Genomic DNA, 21381 nt, shown 5'->3' on the forward strand with positions numbered 1-21381 from the left:
TGAACATTTGGAATCCAAATTCTGTAGGAATACCTCATTATTCCCTTATCATCTTTCTCGGTATTAATCTCTTATCTATTTGTTGGCTCTCTGCCTCCATTCATTACTTTTTCTGGCACAATATGTTCTTTTCAAATAATTCGGGCTGTATTGCAATCTCAAATAGCTTTTCGGTACCGGCTCCGGTTACCTTCACTTCTATTTCCATTTTCTCAAAATCTCTTATCAACTCTCCCAAAGACATTTTCATCTTGAGTCTCTCCTTTATACTAAGGGCATTAGCCACCATTTTGGCTTTCCCTGGATGATAAAGAATCTCATAATCGTAATCCTTGATTAGCTCTAACCACCTCCTCTGGCGCATGTTGAGCTCTTTCTGCGTGAAAATGCACTAGAGCACTTATGGCTTGTGTAAATGTCGCACTTCTCTCCATACAAGTAGTGCCTCCAATCTTTAGGGCAAAACTATTGCCACGAGCCCAAGCTCATGGGTGGGGATATCGAATTTTATATTCCTTTAATTGTCTTGACGCGTACGTGATTACCTTGTTGTGCTGTATAAGAAGCACCCTAATTCCTTATGCGAAGCGTCACTACAAATCACAAAATCTTCTTTTCCCTCCGGCAACGCCAACATAGGAGCCGTCACCAACCTTTGCTTCAGTTCTTGAAAGCTGTTCTCGCATTTCTCTGTCCATTTGAATTTCTCAGTCTTATGAGTAAGCCGCGTTAAAGGGGATACTATCTTTATGAACTTGAACGAACCTCCTGTAGTGACCGGCCAATCCTACCTCTAGTAGTCGCCCTAACCATGGTCATCAATTCCTCAGTGGTCCTTTATTCATTCTTGTCAAGATCCTTCACGGGATCCTTCTCAGCGATAATCCCTTCTAGGACAACATCCTCAACCGCTACATCCTCAATATGAACATCATCCGGTCCCGTGTTAGGATGCTCTATCGGATCCACAATTTGATCTCCAATAACTAATAAAACATCATCGCGTTGTTGCTCCTCAACCTCAGGGTTCAGAGTCCCGCTACCATATACGATAACGAACTACGCTCCTATCGCGATATTTATAAGGGTTCCCATAAGGGTTTTAACTGTCAGTACTACATTAGGTAGCCCGACTGTGAACTTGGCAAGAGTTCTTATTATCTTAGTGAACTTATTATCTTAACGTCACATCATCTCTGAGGTTTATAATGCTTAGCTCTGATACCATTTCTGTAACACCCCCAAATCCGGGGTCGGGGATCCGGGTTGTCACGAGTTCCATTTCCCTTAATAACACCCAATCTTAATAAACAATCAACTACTCCGTACTGTGACCCCACAATATACACACACACGCCAGAAGTTATAGTCTCAGAGATGAATACCAAAAATAACACAAGTCATTTTATTCCACATTATAAGCCATTACACCTCAAGAGGGTTTCTGAATAAATTTACATTTCTTTGCCATTATTACAATTCATATAGATACATAAGTCTGGTACAACAAAAGTTGAAAGTCTAGCCTACTGGTAGTTCCTACCTCAGCTACAACGGCATCAACGCCTACAGGATACTGCGAAAAATTTCCTAACCACACACGAATTGGGAGCTTGATCCTGTTCATCTTGTCTATCTGTTGTTGTGTGATGAAAGAAGAAAGCAAGGGTGAGCAACAAGCCCACCGAAATAATATGTATAATGAATAACAATATATGAGCATTCTCATAGCACTCATGAAAGTCTTGGTCAAGAAGAATTGAACCAAGTTGATATCTTAACGCGACCAAGTCGCAAAATATTCTGTATATATATACATATATACTTTTCACAATCTTTGAAATCCTCTAACATGTATAATATACACAGAGTTCCAGTTTATAACTGTATAAAAATATCGTTGCAAGGTGATCTCATATATCTAACCTTGTCTCAACGTTTTTCTGAAAACCTTTGTCATTCATAAGATAATCATTAACTAGATATAAGTTGAAAAGATGAAGTTACAAGATACTCCAATATACTTATATCTTTTTCCGAATACTACTTGAATTACCACCGTTCAAGGTATAAATAGTTCATCCCATAGATGAAGCTACACGACAAAACTTGTATAAAATCAATCTTTGAAATATCATCAAAATGAAATGAAGTTACGAGATACTTCATTTGATGAAAACATCATTCTGAAAACTCGACCCTGTCAACACTCAACAATCGCCCAGCCGTAGCCTTTCTGTCAAAATGCTATGGGTAGTGTTGCAGAAATATCCAATTGAATGATGAACTCATTACGGGAGTTTGCCGCGCCAGGAAGACTACTTACGATGATCAGTCACAGTAGTGCAACCCCACCATTTTCTACATGTAGAGGAGAACAGTCGGATTTACTTGTCAACCGAACCCTGGACTCCTAAGGAATGGACCGTCTTAGCGGAACTTCCAGGCCATTTGGGCTAATATAATTAGGCTGGGACGGCGCCACTCGACCACTTATGCCACTCCTAGTTCAGATGAAATCCATGACTCTGAAACATAAAGCTCGTCCCCCCTTTCCCCAAGTAGAAACTTGTTGATATGGCTCCACCAAAAAGTCGTATCTAGTTGGAAAGGAAAGCTCACCGATATTTCCCAGGCGATGCCTGTTAATGGATTAAACTCATTCGAAGAATTTTAATTCGCGAGTGTTGGGTAAGTAATCAAAAATCCTTTTTATCAAAACAACAACCTTGTTGCGAATATAAAAATACATCACGGAGCCGGATCCCTCAGATTTTTAAGCGAGTATTTAAATCCCCTTCGAAAGAAAGATCTTAAATTTGAAAACGAGTTTTGGGATCCGCTCTGACTTTTAAAATCATTTTGAAGACTCGAAAACATTTTTAAGAATGTTTGGAGTAATGCTGATTTAATAAAATAAATCAGTCCCAATATATATGAAAATATCTGAATATTATTATTAAAATAATATTCCCATAAGGATAATTTTTATAAAAATAATTGAAGTAGAAGTTTTAAAACTCATACTTGAAATGAATAATAAATAAACAAAGATATACTTATACGAAAGTACGATCTTTATTTGAATCATCGAAAGTAAGTTTGATTATCGAAACATTATTCTTTAATAAAATAAAGAATATTATTTAATAAAAGAAGCGGAGTCATAAGCCCTCGAATGAATATTCAAAATAATATTCATTAAATAAAATAAACGGAGTCATAAGTCCTCGAATGAATATTCAAAATAATATTCATTAAATAAAATAAAGTTATCGAATAACCTTATTCGATTAATAGTTTTGAAAACTATATCTCTATATATGTATATAAATATATATATAATATACTCGGGAACATCGACTCCCGGTTTAGAAAATGTTCACCTTTGGGTCCCCTATACTAAGGGTATACGCAACTACTGCTTATTTCTAGCATAGGTATTATGCAACTTATAAGCATTTGAATCAACAATTAGATATCAAGATTACGAAACAGGCATGCATATATACCATATCAGCATGCTCCAATATATCGCAAGATTTTGCTAATAATAATCATGCACTTATCACAAGATAATGCATATACATATATACATCACAACAACAGTATAACAGGTAGAAGACTTGCCTGAGTGCTCCGGGGTAGACTTAAGCTTAGAGTGGGTCCGGTAACCTATGAACAACAACATAAGCCGGAATTAAACCCCGGTCTCTTAAGAAACTAGACTTTAACCAATTGAACCCTAACGTTCGCTTATGATCACTTCTACGCTTAACGAATCACATAAGTCACTCGAGTGCCCTCGGCTCCACCATTTTTAATAAATTAACCGTTACGAATTTTAAGGCGATTCTTTCGCGAGTACTCTACCAACTGCCTAATCCACTTTACATAATTGTTTCATACTCCAATTAGTCATTTAAGGGCCTTAACCAAGGTTTCAAAGTAAGGTGAGGGGTAATGGTTCGTTCGCGAAACGCCGTTACTTAAAATGGTCGTTTCTCCTAAACCGTACATCGGATTCAAGCGAACCACATATCAAAACGAAGCTCGTAACATGAACTATCTAAATATGGAAAATTTTAGAATCTTTCATTGATTTTACGGGTCCTAAAGTTAAGAACAGGACAGTTAAGGAAAATCGGGCATTATGACCTTTATGTTTACCCGATTTCCAATTTAATTAACACTCTACATTATCATAAATTCACTCACAACCACCAATACAATAATATTCAACCATCATACAACAAACTCAGTCCCAAACTCCAAGTTTTACCAATTTATCCAACCAATCAAAGACCCAATATTCAAAACCAATACAAATCCACCAAAACTACTTATAATCAAAGATCAAGCCTTAATACTAACAATGCTTCAATAAAACTTAATGGAATCATAAAATCAAAGCTAGGGTTTGAAGTTAATACCTTCCTTGGTAGGTTTTAAGTTGCTAGGAAGCCTTAGGGAGCCTTAATCTAACCTCCTACAAGCTTGATCTTTCCAAAGAAATCAAGAACACAAAGTTAGGTTTTGAAGTTTCTAAAAGTGAGATTGAAAGAACTGTCAAAACGAGGGTCTTACCATGCTTATTTGGACGAGACTTGTGAACAAGAGTTGTAGTTCATCTCAATACCTTTCCAAAGAGCTATAGAACATACTATTTGAGTGAGTATTGAAGGATATATGGTAGTTTGAAGTTGCTGCTCTGGTTTTGGCCGAGAGCTTCTTGTGGAAAAACAAAGTCAACTTCTCAATTTTTGTGTTATGATTTCTTTTGGCTTGGTTGCTTCTCTTGTTTGCTAATTAAATTTACCATGGTAAAAATTATATGGCTCACAATCAACCAACTAACCTTTCTATTTGTCATGCTTATGTCACCATGCCTATGTCATCTTTCTTATGTCATCTTCTTACACTTGATTTCTTCTTATTGGTATGATGACATCATCACCCACTAACCTCTTTGATTAACCCCTAATTACTTGGCTAATGACCGCTTATCTGTTATACGGTTCGCTTAACTTTTGTTAGATATATTTGATAATGTCATGGCTAATATAATTTATGTTTAGATTTCAGATCTTACTTAACAGGACAAATCAGTACTTAACCGTTGATCAGTACTTATACTGGAAGTCAGGACTTAAGGATATCAGTACTTATATTATCAGGAGATAATCATCAGAAGTTAGATATCAGAACTTAAGTGCTGAAGGACGATCAGATAAGGACAGTAGCTGATTAAAGGAAAGAAGATCAAGATAAACATAAGAAGAGATATGCATGAAGAAGGAGTTCCGTGAAGAATGGAATACTTGGAAGAAAAGATATCTGATTGATATATTTTAGGATGCAGAATTATATTCCATATCAATTAGCGATTATCTTGTAACTGTGTAGTATATAAACACAGACATAGGGTTTACACTATAAGTGTTATCATATTCGAGAAGATTATTCATTGTAACCCTAGCAGCTCTTGTGATATTTGTTCATCACTGAGAGGTAACAGTTCCATACTGTAACAGAGTTTATTGTTTCAATAAAGTTTGTTTTCTGTTACTTAAGATTTTAAAGTTCGATTTGATTGTATTATACACTGTATTCACCCCCTCTACAGTGTGTGTGACCTAACAAGTGGTATCAGAGCCTATCTGTTAACACACATACAGTTAAAAATCCAAACACAATCATGTCTGACACAGAAACTCCAACTAAGCCTACCAAAACTGAACCACCAAAGACAAAAATTCAGAGTCAGTATGAGACCATCAGAGTTCTCATACTGAGACCATCTGAATATCCCATATGGAAGGTAAGGATGACCATGTTCCTGGAAGCAACAAATCCAGAATACCTTGATAGAATCAAGGAAGGGCCTCACAAACCAACCAAGCTTGCTGTTGCAGTTGCAGGTGAAGCAGCAAAGACTGTACCAAAGGAAAAGAGTGATTATACTGCTGAAGATATAGCATCAATTGCTAAGGATGCTAAGGTACGACACTTACTGCATAGTGCCATTGATAATGTAATGTCAAACAGGGTAATCAACTGCAAGACTGCTAAGGAGATATGGGATGCTCTGGAAACAAGGTGTCAGGGAACTGACACAATTAAGAAGAACAGGAAGACAATACTCACTCAAGAGCATGAACACTTTGACTCAAAGACTAATGAGTCATTGAATGATTTATATGATAGATTTGTCAAACTTTTGAATGATTTGTCATTGGTTGATAAAGAGTATGATCTTGAAGATTCAAACCTTAAATTACTGTTAGCTCTTCCTGAATGCTGGGATTTGAAGGCAACAACAATAAGAGACAACTACAATCTTGATGAAACAACTCTTGATGAAATCTATGGAATGCTCAAGACTCATGAACTTGAGATGGAACAAAGAAGCAAGAGGAAAAGAGGAAAGTCAAGGACAGTTGCTCTTAAGGCTGAAGAAGAATCCCCCAAAGCAGCTTCCTCAAGGAAAGACAAGGGTAAAGCTCTTGTTATAAAGTCTGATACTGAGTCATCAAGTTCTGAAAGTGATGATGATTCAGATTCTGAAAGCATGCCTGAGACTAATGCTGATGAGGAGATGATGAAGCTGTGTGCTCTTATGGTGAAAGGAATCACAAAGATTGCATACAGGAAGTTCAGGAAGGGAAAGACGTTTTCCAGGAAAGGCATAAGTTCTGATAAGAAGAATTTCAGAAGATCTGAAGGCAGAGGAGGAAAGTCTGACAGAGGAGATTATACCAATGTTAAATGCTATAACTGTGGTGAGAAAGGCCACATATCTCCTGACTGCAAAAAGGTAAAGGGTGAGAAAGGCAAGGCTCTTGTCACAAAGCAGAAAAGCTGGACAGACACCTCATACTCTGAAAGTGAGGAGAACTATGCATTAATGGCAAATGCTGATAAAGAAAGTGCTGAGAGCAGTTCTGACGCTGCTGAAACAAAGATACCTCAGACTACTTATGCTTTTCATACTGATGATATTAATGAGTTGAGAAGATATCTTAAAACCATGTTTGTTAGTTATAGAGATCAAACTTTAACATGTGAAAGATTGACTTCTGAAAATCTTGCTTTTAAGAAAAGAAATGATTTCTTAGAAAAAGAGTTAGTCATATTTCATCAAACTCAGAAGGATAGAGATGATGTTTTCTATGTTAGGGATGAAGTGCTAAAAATGAATGAATCTCTAAAAACTGAGTTAGAAAAGGAAAGAGAGATTATCAGAACTTGGACTAATTCTGGCAAAACAACTCAAAATTTGCTAAGTAGTGGAAACTGGAGAGAGGGCTTGGGTTATGGAGAGGATAAGAATAATAAAGGAACTGAAGAAATTAAGCCTGTTGTTAAGCAAAAGCCAAAGTTAAAACCTGTTAAGTTTGTAACTGTAAAGTCTGAAAATGAGAAATCAGAAGTTAAAGAGGAATTAACTTCTGACAAACTAAAACAGGAAAAGACAGCTGAAGTAAACATAGGCTTAATGACAAAGAAGCAGCTTAAGCAAAAGCTGAAAGATGTTAAGAATGCCAACAAGGTAAAATCACCTAGGAAAAATAGGAATGAAAAGGAAGGTGTGAATAAAAGCAATAATTATAAACCTGTTCCTGATGCTCCTAGGAAAACATGTCATAACTGTGGAAGTTCTAATCATCTGGCTTCTTTTTGCAGGAAGAATAAGAATATTAACTCCTTATCTTCAAAATCAGGAGTTAAGAGTCAGTCTGTTAGATACAAACCACAAAATCCTTATTTTCATTGTGGTAGTTTATGGCATTCCATTTATACTTGTAAGGAATATCATAGTTTGTACTATGATTATTATCAAATAAAACCTTCTTTGAAGAAAGTTTCTATTGTTCCTTCTAGTGTAAATTCTGATTCAAAGTCTGATAATGTAAGTTCTGACAAGAAAAATGTTAACATAAACTCTGATGCTAAATCCTCTGCAAATGTTAACAAACTTAATAAGACCAAAGTATCCAAGCAAGTATGGGTCCTTAAAACTAATAATTAGTGGTCTTTGTGATTGCAGGGCAACATGAAAAATATTCTAGTTCTGGACAGTTGATGTTCAGGACATATGACTGGAAATAAGGCCCTGCTATCAGACTTTGTGGAGAAAGTTGGCCCAAGTGTTTCCTATGGAGATGGCAACATTAGAAAAACATTGGGATATGGCAATATCAATCTTGGGAATGTCATAATTAAAGAAGTAGCTCTGGTCTCAGGACTTAAACACAATCTGCTGAGTATAAGTCAAATCTGTGACAGAGGTTATCATGTTGATTTCTTTGAAGAACACTGTGAAATTGTGAGTAAATCTAAAGGCAAAGTTGTTCTGAAAGGATACAGGCGTGGTAACATTTATGAAGCTAAGCTTTCAACAAGTACTGATGGTTCTGCAATCTGTCTGATGAGTAGAGCATCAATTGAAGAAAGCTGGAATTGGCACAAGAAACTCTCTCATTTAAATTTCAACAATATAAATGAACTGGTCAAGATAGATCTTGTGAGAGGATTTCCAAAGTCAGTATTTGCTCCTGATGGTCTTTGTGATTCATGTCAGAAGGCCAAACAAAGAAAATCTTCATTCAAGAGCAAGACTGAATCATCAATTCTTGAGCCTTATCATCTATTACATGTTGATCTATTTGGTCCAGTGAATGTCATGTCTATTGCAAAGAAGAAGTACGCATTGGTCATAGTGGATGAGTTCACCAGATACACATGGGTGTATTTCTTGCACACAAAAGTGAAACTGCATCTATCTTGATTGATCATGTCAAACATCTGGATAAATTGCTCAAAGATTCTGTGAAAATCTTAAGGAGTGATAATGGCACTGAGTTCAAGAATTTGATGATGGAAGAGTTCTGCAAAAACCATGGAATAAAGCAGGAATTTTCTGCTCCTGGAACTCCACAGAAAAATGGAGTTGTTGAAAGGAAGAATAGAACTCTCATTGAAGCTGCACGTACAATGCTTGAAGAAGCAAAGCTTCCAACCTATTTCTGGGCTGAAACTGTGCAGACTGCTTATTTTACTCAAAATACAACACTTATTAACAAGCATGGAAAAACACCATATGAGATGGTGAAGAAAAAGAATCCAAATCTGAAGTACTTTCATGTATTTGGATGCAAGTGTTTTGTTCTCAAGACTCATCCTGAACAGCTATCCAAGTTTGATCTAAAAGCTGATGAAGGAATCTTTGTTGGATATCCACTTTCCATAAAAACCTTCAGAGTCTATAATTTGAGAACAAAAGTGGTCACGGAATCTATCAATGTCTCTTTTGATGACAAGAAGATTACTGGTCTTGAAGATTTCATTGATCATGATCAGCTGAGATTTGAGAATGAAGACTCAAATTCTGATACTGAAAATCCTGACAGTCTAAGTCCTGATACTGTAAACTCTGATGGATTAAACTCTGATGTTATTGAAACTGTGGTGACTACGTCAAAGGAAGATGCACCAATGCAGGGGGAGCATACTCAAGATCCTACCACATCTCAAGAAACATCAAAACATACATCTGGCTCTTCAAGTTCTGATTCGTCAAGTTCTGATAAGCCAAGTTCTGATAGTGCTGAAAATCTAAATTCTGAAGAATCCAACTCAGAGAGCATAGTTTCAGGGGGAGCATCAGAAAATGAAAATGAAGACAGCATGGATCATGGGGGAGCATCCAGTTCTAGAGAAAACCTTCCATCTGCAAGGAAGTGGACAAAGTCACATACACCTGATTTGATAATTGGAAATCCTAATGCAGGTGTCAAAACTAGAATAGGTACTTCAAATGAATGTCTTTACAATTCTTTTCTCTCTCAGACTGAGCCAAAGAAAGTGGAAGAAGCTCTTCAAGATGCTGATTGGGTGCAAGCAATGCAGGAAGAGTTAAATGAGTTTGAAAGAAACAAAGTCTGGACCCTAGTGCCAAGACCAAAGAATAGATCTATTGTTGGTACAAAGTGGGTATTCAGAAACAAAACTGACAGTGATGGCATAATTATAAGGAATAAGGCAAGGCTGGTTACAAAAGGATATTCTCAACAGGAAGGAATTGATTATGATGAAACATTTGCACCAGTTGCTAGGTTAGAAGCCATAAGGATATTTTTGGCTTATGCTGCTCACAAAAAGTTTACTGTCTTTCAAATGGATGTGAAAAGTGCTTTTCTCAATGGAGAATTGGAGGAGGAAGTATATGTTGAACAACCTCCAGGCTTTGTAGATTTCAAATATCCGGATTATGTCTACAGGCTTGATAAAGCACTTTATGGACTTAAGCAAGCTCCTAGAGCATGGTATGAGACTTTAGCTCAGTTTCTTCTGGAAAGTGGATTCAATAGAGGAACAATAGACAAAACACTGTTCTACCTCAACCATGGAAAGGACTTACTTCTCGTCCAGATTTATGTTGATGATATCATTTTTGGGTCTACAAATGACAGACTTCGCAAGAAGTTTGCCAGACTGATGCAGTCAAGATATCAGATGAGTATGATGGGGGAACTTAGCTATTTTCTGGGCCTTCAAGTCAAGCAGAATGAAGAAGGCACTTTTATTTGTCAAACTAATTACACCAGAAACTTGCTAAAGAAAATCGGAATGCAAGATTGTTCAAGTGCATCCACTCCCATGGCCACTGCAACAAAACTGGATAAGGATACTGGTAAATCAGTAGATATTACTGATTACAGAGGTATGATTGGCTCTCTACTCTATCTAACTGCTAGTAGACTTGATATCATGTATGCTACCTGTCTTTGTGCAAGATTTCAAGCAGATCCAAGAGAACCTCACCTAACAGCTGTGAAAAGAATCTTTAAGTATCTTAAAGGAACAGCTGATCTGGGATTGTGGCATCCTAGAGAATCAGATTTTAAACTAATAGGTTACTCAGATGCAGATTTTGCAGGTTGCAAAATTGACAGGAAAAGCACAAGTGGAAGCTACCAATTTCTTGGAGGCAGATTGGTTTCTTGGTTCAGCAAGAAATAAAAGTCAATTTCCACATCAACTGCAGAAGCAGAGTATATTGCTGTAGGAAGCTGTTGTGCACAGATTCTTTGGATGAAGAATCAGTTACTGGATTATGGGTTAACTTATTTCAAAATCCCTATTTACTGTGATAATCAAAGTGCTATTGCTATGACAGCTAATCCAGTTCAACACTCTATGAAAAGCACATCAGCATCAGGTACCACTTCATAAGGGAACATGTGGATGAAGGTACAGTGGAATTGCACTTTGTTCCAACAGATCAACAACTAGCAGATATCTTCACAAAACCACTGTGTGAAGCCACTTTTACAAGATTGGTAAATGAACTTGGAATGGTTTCAGGTTCTTTTTCTAAATCTGTCTAGTTTTGTTCTGTTTCATTAGACTTTATGATCAGTATTTACAAAATGTAATCTCTTTGTGTATTCTGTGATTAATTGAAATATGTGTTCAAGTACTGATTGTTGTCTGATATATGTTTCTAAACTCTGATAAGTGATATGTCTGTTTAAGTAACTATTCAATCCTATGAGGATAACTGTGCTATATACTGACCTAGTAGTCTTCAATAAACAGATGATCCCATATAAGAAGTAATTATTTCTGTGGAAATCTTATGTCACAAGCAAATTCTGATAATTGAGCTTAGTTGAGTTTACTTTGTTTATCTTATTACTAAGTCACAAATTAAAATAATGCTACTCATCTGTTAAGTTCTGATACTAGTAAAACTGTTGAATGTACTAAGTGCAGATAAACCTCATTTATCAAAAGAAAAAAGCAAAAAGGATCAAAGAATAAAATCAGGTACTCCTTTGAGATCTAGAGTAAAAATGTGGAAGGGACGACCCAAGTGCATTGCTGGTATTAAGTAAATATGCATTAGAAAAGCAAAATATTTTCTTGGTGACTTTTCACACTCTATGATTACTAGAGAAATACTCTGATAATAGCATAAATTCTGATAAGCAGTCGTGACTCACTTACACTGAGAAGCCACTGTAAAATAGAATTTAAAAAGATGCATAAAATTAGCACAAAACAGCTGAGGTGGACTCAAGCATGAACTCATTCATCAGTAGGTATTCAGGATAATGACAGCTCTTTAGCAAAATTTTAGTTATGCCTTATTTCTAAGATGTACTGAAGTGAATCAGACTTTACTCCTTGTCTGGAATTTAGCTTAATGCACACACTAATCACTCCATCTGAATGATGAAAATTACTGTGGTGGTTTATGTTGTTTTAGATAAACAGTCATTGTGTCATTTTGCACTAACTCTGAGGACAAGTTCTGGTTGCATATTCTGATGATTAAGTTTTGAAGAGTATAACTCAGAACTTGTATGAGGATTTACTTAGATAGGCATTCCTTTTTCGAGTTAAGAAATTATGTTCTGATGACTGTTAAGTTCTGATATAAGTCTAAGTTCTGATATTATAGTCTAATTCTTTACTTGGCTTATCTGTGGATAAAATTTAATAACAGTCTCGGTTCAAACTAGAATATGTTGAAGTGGAAAATTAATAGTCACTATGGTTAGGGTTAATGGTATTCGTACTTGAACAGTCCACTTTTACTTGTTTCTTGTGCGCATTCAACCATTTTTTCTCCTTCCAATGAATGTTATTCTTTTTCAAAGTCTGGGGAGACGAGGTAGAATTAATTCTACCTGTCAGCATTAAATACTTTTACGTCTCCTGGCATTCTCTTGCCTATATAAGCAGCCACTTCACATCAGCCTTCCCATCAAATTCTTTCTCACAAACTTACCTTCATACTTTTTCTTTCAAAAACGCAATGGTCAGATACAACATATTTTTGAACTACCAAAACTTCAATATGGAGCTAAGCTGTGCCGATTGGCAGCAGGAATGGCACGTCACGGCCATTCCTGAGGAGATATGGGACTCTGTCCCACAGGAGGTACTGACCCACCTCCTGTTCTTCTATATGGATTACCATCGCCATCTGGAGCGATTGGAGGAGGAAAGGCTGGAAGCTCTCCACCAGCAAGAGCGAATCATACGACTCGCCATTCTGTTTGTCGAGAGTAGGAAGAAGAAATGATTTAATCTCGTCTTCTTCCTGTTTTTCTTCATCATCAGCTTTGTCAGGCTTCTTAGCTAGGACTAAGGCTGTTGATGTTAGGTCTAGCAGCTTAGGGAAATCTTGTATAAATTCTGATGTAATCTCAATTTCATGAATGTATTCACTTGATATATTAATGAAATTTGTTTTTTTTTCAAGATTTTGTCTCTAAGATATTTTGTAATGTATTGATAAATCTTGATTGATATTCTGATGACCATATAAATTCTGTTTAAATTTAAGTTCTGACTTTCCTTTATCAGTACTTATTCATATGATTTATCTTGGTCATTTTCACTTGACTTATTTTCAGAATATTAATATTGCAGTGAAAAATAATTCCATAAGTGGGAACGGCTTCGATTTTGAATTAAAACTGTTTCACATTAATTAATGGCTAATTTGGGATATGAAAAGAGTTTGGCAAAACTTGGGCAGTTGAAACGGGCTCATATCAGAAGAGAATGGAGCTTCTTCTTCGACTGCATCACCAAAGCTTTTGGGAACAAATGTTCGAATTTTGATGTTATCCCAATTCTGAGTCAGCACATCAGGTATGCTATTATCAATCAAACTCATTTTGATTTTGCAACTGGTATAATTGGTTTTATTGGGGATAGGATGACAGAGGATAGGAATGTTGTCTATTTTGCTAGATTCTGTCAACTTATTTATACTTTTTGTACTGATGAACCTCAATTAGTCAGTTCCTCAACCCCACCTTTTAAAGTTGCAAAACGCTACTTTAATGACCTGGTAAATGCTGACACTAAGAAATCAGTTGTTAGACCATTACAGATTCCTCAGTCTGTAAAACAGATCCTAGTAAATGCTGATCCTGATACTTATAGATCTGTTTACTCTGATGTCCAACCAACAACATACACCCAAAAACCATCATCCTCAGCACCTACCACTCATTCTACTCAACCTACCCTCAGGACATATCTCAAATCCTATCTCTCCACTTCACAGACTGTTCAACCCTCATCCTCAGCACCTACTGTGAAGCCTTCATCCTCCAAGCCAAAGAGGACAAAGACTGTTCCTCAAACACCTCAAAAGAGAAGGAGGATTGCCTTGAGAGATGACTCTGATACTGAGGAACAGGTTCCTTTTTCAGAACCTGTTATAAGTGAAGCTGAGAAAGAGACTTCTCAGAGGGATTCTGGAATTGGGGGAGCTAGGCTTCTCAAGAGGCTTAGAAGAATGACAGTTCCTAACACTCCAAAGGAATCCAAATCAACAAAGAGATACAAGAAACAGAGGGCACACAGGCCAGTTTTAGATGATGAAGAGGAAGCAGCTAAGGAAGGGGATCAGGAATCTCTGATCTCACAAGACAAGGAATTTGCTCCAGTCACTTCTTCTCCATCAACTCCATCTCAGGAAGCTGTTTCTGAAAAGGCTAACACACCATCTGTGTCTCCTGTTGATCCAGGCACAAGTGCTGATATTGATGTTCAAAACTTGGTTGTGCCTGAAGTAATTCTCTTAGAAGCTCCACCTGCAACTAATCCTTCAACAACACCTGTTACTGATGCTGTTCAAACTCCAGATTTATCAACAACACCTTCTCTGCATCATGATGCTGATGATCAGACTTTAGGTGAGCATCAGGATTTGGCTGTTGATCAGAACTTAGAACCAGATCAGCAATTAGAGGATGCTGAAACCTCCATTGCTACTCACACTGTTGTCTTATCAGAAGATACTGATTCTTTAAGTTCTGATGCTGTAAATGCTGGAGATACTGGTGATGCTGCTCCAACTGCAGATGCTGATGCAGCAGGTCCTTCAGGACATGCTCCTCAACAGACTATTCTAAAGTCTGAACTGGTTAAGAAGTTTGTTATCGGAGAAGCACCAGTACCTTGGAGTGAAACTCCTGCAGGACAGGAGTGGACTAAGGAATGGAACTCAGTTTCATGTGTTCCAACTGAAAAGCATCTTGCTGAGCACTTGACTAAAGCTGATGAAATGTTAAATTCTGATGATTTCAAAACCCAGCTTAGAGTCACTGCATTGAGTACTAAACATCTACAAGGTCTTCACTCAACTACTCATGCAGAGCTACACAAGATTCAGGAAGAATTTATCAAACAGGAACAAGTTTGGAAAATTGATAAGAAAAAGTTCTTCCAACCTACCTTTGACAGGATTGCTTATATTGAGAAGACTCAAGATCATCAACAAGCTCAGATTGATGATATTCTGAAAAATCAAGCTTCTCAGCAATCACAACTGACTGAAACCCAATCCTCAGTGGAATTGCTTATCTCTCTTTTACTACCTGTTGATGCCAAAAAGGGGGAGAAAGTAATTAAGTCCAAATGCAAGACTGACAAGACACTGACAGGGAAGGATGATAAAAAAGATGATCAAGGAAACCCTGGAATGGGTAGAGGTCATAGTCAAGGTAGAAGATTCACATCAAGAAAAGCTGAAATCACAAGTCACAGGACAAGTTCTGATACTGGGAAAAGAATAAGTTCTGCTGCTGGTAAAAGGATAAGTTCTGATGAACTTTTAGATCTTGATGAGGAAATGTTAAGACAGTTATTTCTTCAGGAAAATCCAGGAATGGACTTGGAAAGTTTAATGGAAGAAGAAGCCAGACTTAAATCAGAGAAAGTCACATCTAAATCTGAAGCTTCTGGTAAAAAGCCACTTCCAAAACTCAAAGGCATTGTGATCAAAGAAAGGACATATACTGAAGCAACATTTACTAGATAACAACCGCAGATAGATCCAAGATCCAAGGGTAAAGAAAAGGTTGGTGAACCTATCAAGGTTTATGTGCCTCCAGAGGATGAAGAAATTACTGATCCAAAGGATAATCTTGCTCTGACTTCAAGAAAAATTCTTAAAACAATCTCTGACATGGCTCAAGTTGTTCAGAGTCAAGAAATTGTAAGTTCTGATATTCAGAAGAAGCAAGTAACCTCTGACATAGCTCAAGTTAACTTGATATCAGAAGATAGACGAAAGACACTCCTACCAAGATTCACTAAAGCAAAACAGACTCAACCTTTGAAGACTACTGCAAGTGGTTTTGAAGCTAGAGTAGTTACTGGAAAGGAAGCAAGAGATAAAACTGGATTGGGAAGTGCTGATGAAAGAAGAATACATAACACTACCAATGATCCAACTTCCTTGAGTGAACCAGGTATTGGAGCAACTCCTGAGAGATTGAATCAACTGGAATCTGTACAGATGGTTTACCATACCTACTTGAAAGAATACATCTTGTTTTATTTCATGAAAGATGGTAGGGTTTATCATATAAGACAAAATGCCATTCCATTGAAGTATTTTGAAGAATTGGAGCATGTACTATTCTTACTTCAAGTGGATGACAGAATAATATGAACTGCTGCAAACTATTTGAAAGAACAGATTCAGAGACAGAAAAGGCTTTATTCTGTTAAGTCTGACAGCACATACGTTCCAAAGTACAGAGATCACAATGGTGATATAGTTGAAATGAAGCCCAACACTGCTAAGATTATAACTACCTTTCTGGCGTACAGGGATGTTGAATTCAATCTTGAGTCTGATAAAGCTTATTTGATCAGACTGGATCAGGATATAAGAAAAGCAAAGATCAATGATCTCAGAGCTGCAATCTTTCAAATTGGTGAAGATACTGCAGAGCTTAAAGATGCCAAAAGGAGAATGATTGATGAACTCAGATATGCTGAGAAATGTTTGTTGAAGAACTATCTCAGAACAACTCCTGACATCAGAGAGATCAGATGATGAAGCCAAGTCGAAGATCTACAACTGCTTAAATTCTGATATTTGTATAGACTGAAGTTGTTATCAGAAGTTGAATATTGGTAAAGCTTTAAAGACTGTAAGTTGTAGTTATTGTAATAACCCCAATTTTTGGAAAATTTTTGAAACCCTTATGATTAGTGTTTTTGCTAAATGAGAAAACTTTTCATGCCATACTATGTAGGGGTTCTGTTATTGATCTTCTGGGATATTATTAGTACTTTATGTGGTATATAAGTGTGTGTAAAGATCGTCAGAATCCAATTCCGAACACTTTGATTTTTCCCGGAAATCCACTAGATACGGAAAGAATTAAGTATAAGGTAACATGATAAAAAGGATTTAAATTAAAGGATTATAAGAGAGGATCATAAAAGGATTATAATGTATTAAGAAAGGTTAAGGAAACCCAAGTAATAAGATCCCGGGTATGATCCCTCAAACGATAAATGAAAACGAAAGTTAAGCGAACCGTATAACAGATCAGCGGTCATTAGGCAAACAATTAGGAAGTTAATCAAAGAGATTAGAGGGGATGATGTCATCCAACCAATGAGAAGAGGACAAAGAGGGGAGGATGACATCACATGATGACATAAGCATGACATAGGGAGGAAGGAGATGTGGTTGGTTGATAACCACACAAAGTCAAGGGTAGAAAGGTAATTACCCAAAAACAAATCAAAAACAACCAACCAAAGAATCAAATCAAAGCAAAAACACAAAAATCTCTCTTTCTTCCAAGCTTGCTCTCGGCTTTTCTTCTTTTTCAAAGAAGAAATTTCCAAAAATCAAGTTCCAAGCATTGTTAAATCACAAGGTAATTATCTAAGGTTTCTTGTACATAGATATGGATATCCTATAAGTTTAAGCTCCTAATTCCTTTACAATCTCTTCCAATAAATCAAGGAAGAAGATGGTGAATAGTAACCTTCAAGAAATAACTTTAGTTTTCTTGAATTTTTATGAAAGTTTAAGGTTATACAAGCAAGGATCAAGGTTCTTTAGGCATTCAAAGCTCTTGTGTTGTGTTAAGAAGCTTCAAGGAAGGTATAATCTCTTAACCAAGCTTTGTTATTGAATGTTAAGAGCATAATATGAGTATTCTAGTTCATGAGAGGCTTGATGGTTGTGTATGTAGAGATTAGTTGGTTTTGGGATGTTTTTGGAGTTATAAATCTTGGTTGTTGATTAATGAACTTAAGTGTAGTTTAAATTCATGATAAAGAGTAGTATAAATTGTTAATGTTGAGTTGTTGGGGCTGTTATGATAAAGTATGGATGGATTTTTGATTGGGTTGTGATTGTGGGTTGATTGTGAGATGATTTGGAGTGGTTTAAAATTGGGTAATCGCGTAAACATAGCCGTCGTAATGCCCGATTTACCGTAGACTATTTTTGTTCTTAACATCAGAACCCTTGAACTCACTGCTAGATTTTGACCATTGCCATGTTTAGATAGTTCATGTTACGAGCTTCATTTTGATATGTGGTTCGTTTGATTCCGATGAACGGTTTAGGAGAAACGGACGTTTTAAGTAACGGCGTTTCGCGAACGAAACTTTTCCCCTTGCCTTACTTTGAAACATAGGTTAAAGACCAAAATGGGTTAATTAGTGTATGAAACAATTATGGTAAGAGTGTTAGGCAGTTGGTAAGACACTCGCGAAGGAATCTCCTTAAAACTCGTAATGGTTAAATTATTAAAAATGGTGGAGCCGAGGGTACTCGAGTAACTTAAGAGAATCAGTAAGCGCAAAACAAGCGTTAGAGTCTAAGTTAGTTAAAGTATAGATTTATAAGTGACTTTGGTTTAATTCCAACTCACATGTTGTTTATAGGTTACCAGACTCGTCCCGAGCCATTTGTAACCCCCAGTCGCTCAGGCAAGTTTTCTATCCGTTATACTGTTGTTGTGATGTATACACTTGTATATGCATGATCTTGTGATAGATGCATGATGGTTAAATTAGCAAATTCTTGCGATATATTGTAACATGTGATATGGTACATATGCATGCCTGTTTCGTATTCTTGCCATATATATCTGTTGGTTCAGTTGATAATACCTATGCTAGAGAATAACGGTAATTTGCATATACCCTTAGTATAGGGACCCAAAGGTGAAAACATTTTCTAAAACCGGGAGTCGAGGATCCCGAGTAGATTTTATATATATATATTTATATATATATGGTTATAGTTTTCAAAACTATTAATCGAATAAGGTATATTCGATAACTTTATATTATTTATTGAATATTATTTCGAATATTCATTCGAGGGCTTATGACTCAGCTTATTTATTTATTGAATATTATTTCGAATATTCATTCGAGGGCTTATGAATCAGCTTATTTATTTATTGAATATTATTTCGAATATTCATTCGAGGGCTTATGACTCAGCTTATTTATTTATTGAATATTATTTTGAATATTCATTTGAGGATCTATGACTCCGATTATTTGCTGAGATATATTCTTTATTTTATTAAGAAATAAGGTGTCGATAATCAAACTCACTTTTGATTATTCAAATAAAGATAGTACCTTCGTATAAGTATATCTTTGGTTATTTAATATTCATTTCAAGTATAAGTTTTACAACTTCTACTTCAATTATTTTTATAAAGATTATTCTTTATGGGAATATTATTTAAATAATAATATTCAGATATTTTCTCATATATTGGGATTGATTTATTTTCCTAAATCAGCATCACTCCAAACATTCTTAAAAATATTTTGCGAGTCTTCAAAATGATTTTTAAAAGTTAGAGCGGATCCCAAAACTCATTTTTATATTTAAGATCCTCCTTTCGAAGGGGATTTAAATACTCGCTCAAAACCTAAGGGATCCGGCTCTGTGGTGTGTTTTATATTCGCAACAAGGTTGCTGTTTTGATAAATGAATTGATTACTTACCCAACACTCGGGAAGTAAAATTCTTGGAACAAGTTAATCCATTAACAGGCATCGCCTGGGAAATATCGGTGAGTTTTCCTTTCCAACTAGATACGACTTCTTGGTGGAGCCGTATCAACAAGTTTCTACTTGGGGAAAGGGGGAACGAGCTTTACGTTTCAGAGTCATGGATTTCATCTGAACTAGGAGTGGCGTAAGTGGTCGAGTGGCGCCAGCCCAGCCTTATTATATTGGCCCAAATGGCCTGGAAGTTCCGCTAAGGCGGTCCATTCCTTAGGAGTTCAGTGTTCGGTTGACAAGTAAATCCGACAGGTTCTCCTCTACATGTAGAAAATGGTGGGGTTGTACTACTACGACTGATCATCGTAAGTGGTCTTCCTGGCGCGGCAAACTCCCGTAATGAGTTCATCATCCAATTGGATATTTCTACAATACTACCCAGAGCACTTCGATAGAAAGGCTACGGTTGGGCGATTGTTGAGTGTTGGCAGGGTCAAGTTTTCAAAATGATGTTTGCATCAAATGAAGTACCTCGTAACTTCATTTTATTTTAATGATATTTTAAAAAGATTTAATCTATTCAAATCTGGTCTTGTAGTCTCGTCTACGTGATGAACTTTTGAAACTAATTATAACTTGAACGGTGGTAGTTCAAGTAGTATTTGGAAAAGATATAAGTATATTGGAGTATCTTGTAACTTCATCTTTTAAACTTATATCTAGTAAATGATTATCTTATGCATGACAAAGATTTTCAGAAAAACGTTGAGACAAGGTTAGATATATGAGATCACCTTGCAACGATATTTTTATACAGTTATACACTGGAACTCTGTGTATATTATGCATGGAAGAGGACTTCCAAGATTTTGAAAAGTATATATGTATATATACTGAATATTTTGCGACTTCATCGCATTAAGATATCAAACTTGGTTCATTTCTTTTGACCAAGACTTTCATGAGTACTATGAGAAGGCTCATATATTGTAAATTATTATACATATTATTTTGGTGGACTTGGTGCTCACCCTTGTTTTCTTCTTTCATCACACAACATCAGATAGACAAGATGAACAGGACCAAGCTCCCAATTCGCGAGCGGATAGGAAACGTTCTGCAGCTTCCTATAGGCATTGAAGTCGCTGTAGCTAAGGTGGGAACTACCAATAGACTAGGCTTCAACTTTTGATGTACCAGATTTATGTATACTTATGAATTATAATAATGGCAAAGAAAATGTAAATTTATTCAGAAAACCTTTTAAGGTGTATTGGCAGATAATTGTGGAATAAAATGACTTGTGATTATTTTTGGATGTTCATCTCTGAGACTATAACGTGTGGTGTGTGTGTTTATTGTGGGGTCACAGTACAGAGTAGTTGATTAATTATTAAGATTGGGTGTTATTAAGGGAAATGGAACTCGTGACAACCCGGATCCCCGACCCCGGATTTAGGGGTATTACAGAAGTGGTATGAGAGCTAAGCGTTATAAACCTCAGAGATGATGTGACGTTAAGATAATAAGTTCACTAAGATAATAAGAACTCTT

The 21381-nt window shown here is 36.4% G+C and overlaps 1 long non-coding RNA gene across 1 annotated transcript in view; it reads left to right on the top strand.

The window, feature by feature from the left end:
- The window catches only part of LOC141677332 (uncharacterized), a 129487-nt gene extending 108383 nt beyond the window's left edge, over positions 1 to 21104 (top strand). The window contains exon 3 of the long non-coding RNA XR_012557383.1: positions 20891 to 21104. This is a non-coding gene — a long non-coding RNA (uncharacterized LOC141677332). The remainder of the gene's footprint in view (positions 1 to 20890) is intronic.
- The last annotated feature ends 277 nt before the right edge of the window (positions 21105 to 21381 follow it).

This window comes from Apium graveolens, chromosome 8 (assembly GCF_009905375.1).
Source record: "Apium graveolens cultivar Ventura chromosome 8, ASM990537v1, whole genome shotgun sequence".
Taxonomy (NCBI): Eukaryota; Viridiplantae; Streptophyta; class Magnoliopsida; order Apiales; family Apiaceae; genus Apium; species Apium graveolens.